This window comes from Neltuma alba, unplaced genomic scaffold (assembly GCF_004799145.2).
Source record: "Neltuma alba isolate B1F8T4 unplaced genomic scaffold, ASM479914v2 tig00007147_pilon, whole genome shotgun sequence".
Taxonomy (NCBI): Eukaryota; Viridiplantae; Streptophyta; class Magnoliopsida; order Fabales; family Fabaceae; genus Neltuma; species Neltuma alba.
The window spans coordinates 99,251-108,241 of NW_021634689.1; the positions used below are offsets into that span (position 1 = coordinate 99,251).

The 8,991-nt window shown below is 31.8% G+C and overlaps 1 pseudogene; it reads right to left on the minus strand.

Annotated features, from left to right (window-relative positions):
* Positions 1–1,420: 1,420 nt before the first annotated feature.
* On the minus strand, positions 1,421–8,728 carry LOC114751892 (probable pectate lyase 5; annotated as a pseudogene).
* Positions 8,729–8,991: the final 263 nt, after the last annotated feature.

The window sequence follows — 8,991 nt, forward strand, 5'->3', positions numbered from 1 at the left end:
AGACGCATAATATAAACAGTTTTTTCCCCCCTCAATGCGTTGACTGGTCCACCCTTTTCCAATCAAAAGGGGTATATCGATCACTCTTCTTACGTATATTCTTTTTCCACTTTATATTTGTGCCTTATAATGGCTTGGGATCAAGGATGGACCCATATACTTTTTCCAACACTTATCTATATATCATGTTCAGTCAACAAGAGTTAATCTAGTCAGTAAGAAATCGACTTATAACCCACAGGATCATAGTTTGAATCATATTGCCGATATGAAGACTTGACGATGGGACGATTTATAAGTATTTCTGTAAGCACTTTCTGAGCTTAGAGCCATGTCCTGATCACTTAACTTACCTAAACTTTTTGTATAAAAAAAATATATATACCCCTCTTGTCCTTATTATAAGATCTAATTTTTTGAATAGGTTTGTCTCTTTTTATAAGATGCTCTTGAGTTGGTCTGAGCATTTAATATGGTATTACCTATTTTACCCCTAATTTAATGTATTTAATATATTTTCTTTTTTCATTTATCTCACAATTACTTCTCTCACATTTATCCATTTATACATAGGGTATATTTGGAAAAAAAACTGCATTGGCTACGTATTAATTACTTTTAACTAATTTAGCTGTTTTCTTAAACTGCGTAATTCAGTTAAAAAGATCTTATAATAAGGGAAGGAGTAGTATTTATCTTGTTCATTTTGTCACCTGCTATCAGCTTCGACCACAAGCTCTCAATGTTGTCATTAGCCTCATTATAAGCAGCCATTTAAGATTCTATTTTCTGAATCGTGAACCTAGGATTGTTGGTTCAGGGCAATCCTAATGGCAAGTTTAAGAGAGGATTTCAACATTAATCTTGCATTTTTCTCAGGACGGAAGGGAAAATACAAAAAGGAAAAAAAAGGGCAACCCAACATGACAATGGGTAGTTAGCGTTATTATAGCAGAATGGATTTGGTGGTGACATTTATGGCAAATCGTATCTTGTAACTATTCACAAACTTCAAATACTGTCACCTTCTATTATATATGCCTTCCATTATTGTTTCAATTTGTCTGTTCCAAGTCCCATCTTCTTCTCTGCCAAACTTTTCAATGCTCTCAGCAGACTGTGTCTATCTCGGATAATGTTTTTCATCAATCATCCATGTGCTTCCCAGTTTCAATAATTCATATTCACATAAACATATATATATATATATATATCTTCATTTTCAAATTAAAATACCCCCAACTTTTTCTGGGTTTCTCATTCAACATGTGATCAACTCTTATGCCTGTGCCTACCATTGCCACAAGCTAAGGTTGTAGTGTCACAAATCAATACTAAAAAAGAAAAAAAAAAAAACTTAGAAACAATATCAGATTATAAAGATTTCACTGTCTTAACCCGTCCAGATGCATATCATCATTCAGCAACGAGACCCCTTTCTGCATTGAAGTGCTCCAGCTGCTGCTGTTATTGAACTACCAGTGAAGATGGTTTTGCAGACAAGCTTGAAGCTCGAGCATAGCTTGAAGATGATCCCTTACCGGACGGCGTGAAAAACGCACGTTTAACATCTGATCACCTGATGACCTCCAGTTCCACTTCTTCCACACGCTCTCAGGTGAATCCTCACTCTTGTCACCTAGAAGTCAGATATTAATTAACCAACAAGCCATTAGATATCTGAATTAATTCAAACGTGAATGAATACTCACAAAATTATTAATTTCATTTAGTTCTCAACCTCTTTGAAGGTACCATCATTGGGAGCAAGAAATCTATTGCCTTGACTGTTTATAGTTGGATCCGCATACCCTCCTATCGCATACATCTCCTCCAATGGGTATAGTCATATTATTCACCACATGGAAGTACCCATGTCTGCATCTGCAATTACACAAAAACTTGGGTTCATTAACCAACTGAAATCGATTTAAACCTTAATTCAGCAAAAAGAGGAGAGAAAAAGTTGTTACCTTGGCATTCTCTGGACTAACCCTTCACCGAAATGGTTGAAGGCTATGGTGACCTGCATGTTCTTGTCCTTCTTGTAACCGTCACTATGACCCAGAAGCATCACTTTGTCATGGCGAGTCATGTAATTGTTTGAGACTGTGATTGCTGTGGATCCATGAATCGCATCGATCAGTCCGTCTTGGCAATTCCAGAGAGAACAGTGGTCAACCCAGATGTGGCTTCCTCCGAAAATGGACACTCCGTCGCCGTCCGACACCGTTCTCCAACCGTAATGTGTCGGAGAATCTCTCACGTAGGCGTTGCCTCCTTGTTTACAGTCGTGAATGTTGATTCCGTGGATTATGATGTTGGTCACGAACTGCATTGTGATGCAAGGGCCACCTGTGATGTGAACATTGGCTCCTCTGCCATCGATGGTCTTGAAGGAGTTCATCATAAGTTCTTGCTTGAGCTTGATGACCATGTCTTTGTTGAAGATGATCCACAGTGGCTCCTCCTGTATGACGCCGTATCTGAGGGTTCCTGGCTTGGGATTCAACGGGTGGTCGCTGGGGTCGGTGACCACGTAGAATCTGCCGTCTCTGCCTCCGACGGCGTTCTTGCCGAACCCAATGCCGCAATCTGCGAGACGCTTTCTGTTCTTTTCCCAGTTGGGATCACACCTCCAACAATCGTCAGTGGGGTTTCCTGTCCCACAAGAAAGAAACCCCAGGTTTCTTCTCGACTCATTGATGCTCCTGTAACAGAAACAGGGTTATGAAACAGAGATTTACGGTGAAAATACGATGAATGTCAGAAAATTAGACTGTGAGGCAGTGATGACTGTGATCATACTTGTATACTTCTTCGACTACCAGTTTGGATCTTGAAGCGGGGAAGAGAAATGAAGGAAGGAACAACGACGAGGAGAGAGAGAAATGTGAATGAGAACGGATTGCCATATGTGTGTGCAGAAGCCGAGATTATAATGCGCAGAGAGAGAGAGAGAGTGCTTATGATTTTGTGAAGAATGATGAAGACAATGTGAGGTTTATATATAACGAAAAACCAAAGCTAGCCCATGATAAAATATTGGGAAAACTTCAAAAAAATCCTTAGAATATAGAAAATTTTTCAGATTGGGTCTTGAAATTTCAAAAATGACAAAAAAGGTTAGTGACCCAATCTGTCATTTATAAAATCAAAAGAAATTGATAACTTTGCCCTCATTTGTATTCATTCACTACAATGATTTAAAGAATCATTATAAGGGTTTAAGCGTCACCTAGATTTGTGTAGCGAATAACTACTTACTTTTTCATAGTCAGGTGTCTTGTTATTAACTAAAACTAATTTTGTAATCACTAAACAATGTAAGCATTACCTAGATTCATGTGAAAATAACTACTAACTACTCACTTTTTTATAGTCAGATATCTTATTATTAACTACAACTAATCTTGTAATCACTAGAACAGTGTAAGCGTTACCTAGATTTGTTTAGAGAATAACTACTCACTTTTGCTTAGCCAGGGGCAAATTGTCAATTGGTCTTAATTTCACAAATGACAAATTGGATGACTAACCCTTTCTGTCATTTTTGAAATTCCAGGACCCAATTTGAAATTTCTTATATTCCAAGAACCTTTTTTGGAATTTTTCCTACTAAATATTGGTGGGATTGGATAAGGATTATTTAAATTTTGCTAAATTATATATTTGGTTCTTTAATTTTATACAAAGTTTTAAATTGATCTTTTAATTTTAAAAAAATACATTTAGTCTTTTATTTTGTACAATATTTTTAATTTACTTTCCAATATTGGGCTAGCTTTGATATTTTAGCTATGATAAATGCAAAATAGTTGGGAGTATGATTACGTTGTATGGCAAGGGTGTCCCCACGTTTTTTCCCTTCTATTTCATTTACTTTGTTAGTCATAAAATTGAGATTTGAATGGTTCAGATTTTAATTTTATAAAATTATGAATAAAATGTTAACTTTTTAAAAATAAATAAATAAAATCAAATAAAACTATTAAATTTTGGTCAGTATAATTCAAAACAATAAAAAAATACTTTATAAAATTATTTTCAAAAACATGGAATCTGAATCATTAAACTTTTAATCTTAATGGTTGGGATGGGAAGTAGATGGAAATGAAGAAGAAGAGAAGTATAGAGACTTGTTGCCCAGACTACATAGACCTAATATTATGTACTAGAAATGCACTTAGAAGATGTTTGATCTTTAAAGAATAGACATTTGACTTGTCTAATTTGACTGAATCTTTAAAACTATATGATTGAGTAGTTATTGAGGGATTTTGAAAATATTTAATGAATTAATAGTAACTTGAATTAAACTCACATGCTGTGCGTATGTGTAACTATTCTGATGTACTCCTCCGGTCCTTATTATAAGACCCAATTTGACTTTTTATTTGGTCCTAATTATAAGACCCAATTCATTTTGTCTCTTATATTTAGCATTTTTTTTTTCCAAGATAATCCTTCTAATAATGATAGTTTTAGCCAATATACTTAATTAGTAAGGATATTTTAGGAATGACAACACTTATTTATTATAAATAACCAACTTAACTACTTCCTTAATCTCCTCAAATAAGTCAATTGGGTCTTATAATTAGGACCGGGGAGTAATATATTAGGTATGTTTTAGAATGATGAAATCGACCATTCATAACTGTACGATGTATGGGATTGAGTTGGAGTTACCACCAAGCAAGTTAACTAGGTTGCTTTGGTTCTTCTTCCCCTTGGTAAAGGTTTATCCCTTTGGGGCTTCTTTATCTTTCTTCAAGACACAAGCAAACATAATACAAAGTAGTGTTTGTTACCCAAAGATGAAAAACCCAAAGCAGGAAAAAAAAAAAGCGGGCTTGTTTGAAATTCATATAAGTATCACTCTAAGATGAGTTATTCATAGGAGAAAAGGTTCATCCCAAGTATAAGTCACTTGAAAATTATTAATCACAGTTTTCTAATTATTCTTATTTAATTTTTTTAAAAAAGAGAAAGAAATTAAGAAAAAGATATGAAAATGATTTATAATAAATAAAAAATTAATAAGATGAATTTGAATAATGTTATCAATTAAGACATATCGAATAACTTAACTATCATTCCTTGATATGTGAAAACAAGTTACAATAACTTATAATATCAAACACCATATAGTATTTTTTATTAAATGATGATGTAATAATAGAAATATTATCGAAAACTTACATAATAGTTGTAAGTAATTTTACCCAAATTTTATTCCTTTATCTTAAAAAGTAACCCAAATAAATTATTTTTTTTTAAAAAAATCAACTCTACACCGTTATGACGGTTGAAAGAAGTTTGTACTACAAGATAACAATAACAGGGACCATTCCTTCACCACCCAAGAGTATTTATTTTTCATCTTCCCCTACTTTCATATTTGTGGGATTGAGAAAGCGGCAAATTCAGATGGTTGGTGTTGCTCCTATTTTTGTATCAAGTCTGAGACTCCTATATCGTGTCTCACAGGTGAAAACTGAAATCCGTCATTTACTCTTGCATCAATTGATTGCCAACAAACAAAATAACCTATAGTGTAATTGCAATAATTATAAGCTACTTTCTACTTTAATTAAAAAATATGGAAAAAGAAAGTGAAAGAAATGATAGTATAACTCCTTTGTATAAGAAAGAACTATTAAATATGCGGTTCGAAAAGAATTTAGTTAAAAGTAATAAATATGTATATATCATTATAGTTTTTATTATTTCTCACTCGTAGTAAAAGAATTTGGGTCTTTTTTATTTGTCCCTTGTACCATTTTTAATGCTATTTTCAATTTTACCCATATTAATTATAAAGTAAAAGAGATATGGAATGAATGAGAGAAAATAATACTACCTACTTAATAAGGGCAAAAAATAAAATTTCATCTATTTAATAATTTTCTTTTTATGTTGAGAAACTCCTAAGTGACAAATAAAAAAAATAGAATGGTATATACTTTCAATTATACCATTATTTATAAAGAGAGTATATAAAAGATAATAAATGCCATATATTTACTAGAGAAAAAATGAAAGACTAATTTAAATTTTAGAGAAAATGATTTGTTTTTTATATTTAGAATACCATTGTGAAAGAGATTTTTTCTTATACAAACAACGGAGGAAGTAATATATAATACTACATCTAATCTTAAATATAAGCTTCATTTTGTAGTGAACTTTGCACTACATAGTAGATCTTCTACTACCTCTGGTCCTTAATGTAAAGATTAGTATGGAATGGAATTTGATTCTAAATATAAAACCTTAATCTGTTTTATTTATCAAATTTATAATTTTTCATCTAAAATATTTCTATTAATTATAAGGGATTCCCACTAAGAGATAATGGTAGATAAATCAACACACATTTATTATAAATAAGTAGCTCAACTAATTTCTTAATCTTCCTAAATTAACTATCTAATTCTTATACTAAATCATGGGGTAGTGACAATTAGCAAAACATAAATGCTGGGGGGAAAATTGCAGTATATTAATGTGGTTAGACGACAGCAACGGCCAACTGCGTGATGGAAACTTAAATGTGATGACGTGGAATGTTGCTGACATTTTCGGTTTTATTTTCGCTGGAAAAATAGGGGGGGAATGTATTTGAATAAAAAGATCAATAATTTTACGTTGACATTTTTCCTGTCATGGCTTTAAAAGAATATATTAATCAATTTTAATTTATTGATTAATAGTTGAATCAAAATTTCGTCTATTAATCCACCGTCAAGCTCCACAAGGGAAGCCCGTACTATCCGCTAGAGAAATATAGTGTGTGTACGTAAATTAAAATGCAATATTTTGAAACATAATACTACCCTCTAGTTTTAATATAAGACCCTCGTTTGACTTTTATTTTGGTCCTAATTATAAGATCCCAATCCACTTTGTTTTTTATATTTGTGTATTTTTCAAGGTAATCCTTAATAATGGTAGTTCTACCAATAAACTTGATTTGCAAGGATATTTTAGAAAAAACAACACATGTTTATTACAAATAACTAATTTAACTTATTTTTTTTAATATTATTAAATTAGTCAATTAACTCTTATAATTAGGATCGGAGGTAGTATATTGCATGCCAATGGTGTTTGTTGATGAATAGGCCAAATTAAAGGAAGAACGTGGGGACTGAATGCCAATTTGTAGTATTAATAAGCACATGCAATTATTCAATACCTGCTCATTTCCCTTTCAAGTGGGTTTTAAGATCACGTTTGGTACAAAACAATAATCATTATTAGCATATCATCATCATTGTGAAGGAAAAGCTTATTGATTTGATTGCCATAGGCATCACCTTTATTCAAGCATTAATAAATAAATCTCATTGAGCATGTGAAGCATTTTAAAGCTAGGCACATTATATTGTAATTATAACAAATATGTGAATTAATGAGCAGGCCAAATTGGCTCCTAATATTAATGTCCTTTTTTATGAGAGAATGATACCCAAAAAAAAAAAAAAAAGAAGCTTGAAAATACCAAATACTAAAATAAATACCTAAGAGTGTGTGTAATGACGTAAAGGGAAGGACAACTTAAACGTTGTGTATTATGAAATTGAAGCAAATGACTTAAATGCCCTCCTGACAACAAGCATGCTATTTGTCCAATAGCAATTTGAAATGCCCTCCTGACAAATGCATTTCAAAATTGTTAATATCAATATAAGTGTAGAAACTACGTATTTCCAATAGCATGCTTGTTGTCAAAAGGGTATTTATGTCATTTTTCTTTAATTACTGATTCTTAAGCGTCCTTTTAAGTGTTTAGTAGTTTCAATTTTCTTGCCGAGTCATTTTTCCCTTTTTTTGTCATGTCATTGGCTCGGTGGATTGTAGGAGGATAAAGAAAATGTAACACTCTGCTCTCGTAAGTGTTCAGCCATGAGGTTTTATTCGAAAGTACTCCTCCGGTCCTTAATATGATACCTAATTGTTGAGTTGGTTTTGGTCCTAAATATAAGACCTATTTTTCATATTTATCAATTTTTTCTAAATTACCCTTATGGATACTCCCTCAATCATAATCAAGTAGAAGAGGAAGAAGGGTATTAAGAAATATGATTATGGTATTTTAGGAAAAATATGTCACATTTCTTATAATTAACTAACTTACCTGACTTCTTTAATCTAATCAAATTAGTTAAATATGTTTTATATCAAGGACTTGAACAATTTTTAGAACATGAACGTACTTTTTTTTTTGGTTTTTTACTTTAATCTGAAGCATTTAAAACTTTGGATTAAAATTAATTTTCCCTTATAATTAAGATGTTTTGTATCAATCTTGACAAGTTTGTTAAGTTTTATTGAAGACGTTGATATTAATGGTTTGGATATATTTTCATAATTGCAGTTACTAATAAAAAATTTAGCAGAAGATATTGCTACACTTACCTTACTTCTTTTTTTTTTTTTTTTCCGCCATGAACACTTGCATTCTAATCTAGCACATTTTGTTAAATATTTTCAAAATAAGTGATATGTTTTTTTAAAAAAAATATATTCTTACAAATTACAATTTATGTGAAGGACTATGTAAGAAGTTACAACACTAAATGGGTGTTTGAGAGAAACCAAATCATGGTTTTAAAGTGTTTTTATAGTATATGAAATAAATACGTGAAGAATTTTGTCTCGTTTTGCAAAAAAATATTTTTTTTTTTGTCAAACACTCCCTAAAAGTCACCAAAGTCATTGATTCCCAAAGACAATCTATGTTGGAGGTTGTTTTAAAAAATCCAAACTATAATTTAGAGAATAGTTTTTAGAGAGTGTTTGGCAAGATGGAAAAGTGCTTCTGAAAATCACTTTTCCACAAAACGAGACAGGCTCATCCACATATTTACTTCGTATACCGTAAAAGTACTTTTAAAATCATGATTTGATTTCCATCCAAACACCTTTTTAGTAAAAAAATTGATTTTGAGAATAGATTTTAAAAGAATGGCTTTTGGGAAA